Source organism: Kryptolebias marmoratus, linkage group LG1, assembly GCF_001649575.2.
Source record: "Kryptolebias marmoratus isolate JLee-2015 linkage group LG1, ASM164957v2, whole genome shotgun sequence".
In the NCBI taxonomy this organism is placed as follows: domain Eukaryota; kingdom Metazoa; phylum Chordata; class Actinopteri; order Cyprinodontiformes; family Rivulidae; genus Kryptolebias; species Kryptolebias marmoratus.
Window position 1 is genome coordinate 31,802,399 of NC_051430.1, and position 1,815 is coordinate 31,804,213.

Genomic DNA, 1,815 nt, shown 5'->3' on the forward strand with positions numbered 1-1,815 from the left:
CTAAATTAGGGTTAGAGTGCGGGTTTTTGTCTCTTTCTTACTGTTTATTCAATGTCACATGCTGTTTTTATTTTGTTTTTTAATTATGTAAAGCACCTTGAAATGCCTTGCTGCTGAAATGTGCTATACAAATAAAATTTGATTGATTGATTGATTGATTGACTGTTTGACTCTCTGCTTTGGTGACGAGAGTTAAAACCAAGAGACAAACAACAAGGATCTGACGTCTCGGCTCCTCAGAGCAGCAACAAATATCTCCTCTGAGCTCCGAGCTGCTGCAGGTTCGTGAGGAGGAAACGTTAAGTGGAAGGTTAGCCGGCAGGACGCAGGTCGGACATGAATCACGCTCCCTCCGCTCGGCTGGCGTGGGATGAGCACCACCGCCTTATTTATGGCGTCGTTCCTTCCACAGAATTTACATGTTTATTGTTTATTTAACCCCTTCGGGACAGAAGCTTCTCTGCTTTTTGCTCACAACTTTTTGTAGATTAGAAATGAAACATTTTGAGCATAAATGTTTAAAATATTTAATCATTTCAGCCTCTCAAAACTATTCTTCTGGAAGGATTGAACTGCAGGCTAAATGTGCTCCTGTAATCTTTATGTCAGGATAAAGCTTATAGCAGCAGTTCAGAGTTTATTATTATTATTATTATTATTATTTAGTTTTTAGTTTTATTCCACCTAAAGGAAGAAGGCGAAACGCCGAGGACATCTGAACAACATTTAAAGTCTTCATGGAGCTGATTCTGCTCTTCTGTGGGTTGTTTGTGTTTTATTGAGATTCATTCCTTTCATAATGTTTATTTGTGTTTGTATTCGAAGAAGACAGCAACAGAAGTCATTTGGAGTTTATGTGGTTACAAGTTTTAGGGAAATGAAGCTGCTGCAGAGCGACGGAGTGTGAATGTTGTGCTGCGAACAAAGAAAATTACTTGTATTTTCTTTGGCTGCACTGTTGGAACATTCATTGGACTCTGCCCCATCTGTTGTAATCAATAACACCACCGTCTTGTTTTTTTATGAAATGCACTTACTCTTAATTTCATCCCCGAGTGGTTTTAGAGAGAAGAATGTGGAGTTACCTAGAAGGCTTTGGCGCCATAAATCACCTGCTGAGAGCGGATTGGACGGCCGTATCGATTGATCCTGATATATCACAGAAATTTACTGTCACTTCTGTTTTCAATTAAAGATACAATCAGTCAGATAATGACTTAATTGGATTTTACAGAAGATTGACTTTTATCGCCCTGTGCTTTACGAGTTTAGTTAAGGAAGGCCATTTTCTCCTGGTTGTCAGGGGCGACGGGCCGCCGCCTCCTCGTCCTTCTGTAGCTGCCGCCTCGTGTTCGGCGCAGGAAAAAAAAACTGTCACAGGATCGGTTTTCCTTGAGCCGGCGCGGCCTCCATGAATCACTCCCTCCCTTAATAAATAAAATGTTCTGGAGTCCAATCGGGTCGGCGCCGAGGGGAGTGATGGCGACCCGTTAGAGACAGGAAGTGTGAAGGATCAGAGGTGATGGAGGAACTGATGAACCTGCTGAGTTTGTCAGGACGGGACTAAACTAAAGATCCGCTTCTGTTTCTGTCTCTGCCTCTGCTTGCTCCTATGATCGTCTTTTATTCTGAATTCATCCAACGTTCGTTATGTTTGAGTTAAAGAAAGCTGACCTGAAATCAGTTTAAGGCTTTTAAATCAAGTTTATTCATCTGGAAACTTTATTAAGAAAGAAAAGAATGACAACAAACAGAAAGGGAGAAAACTAAAAATATAAAGTTATATTAAGATGTGTTTAGAGTTTGGTATATTAA

At 40.6% G+C, this 1,815-nt stretch overlaps 1 protein-coding gene across 1 annotated transcript in view; it reads left to right on the top strand.

The window, feature by feature from the left end:
* Positions 1–158, top strand: part of LOC108245875 (doublesex- and mab-3-related transcription factor 1) — a gene marked incomplete at its 3' end in the record, with an annotated part of 26,107 nt that extends 25,949 nt beyond the window's left edge. The window contains 1 exon segment of the mRNA XM_017433118.2: positions 1–158.
* Between the last annotated feature and the right edge of the window lie 1,657 nt (positions 159–1,815).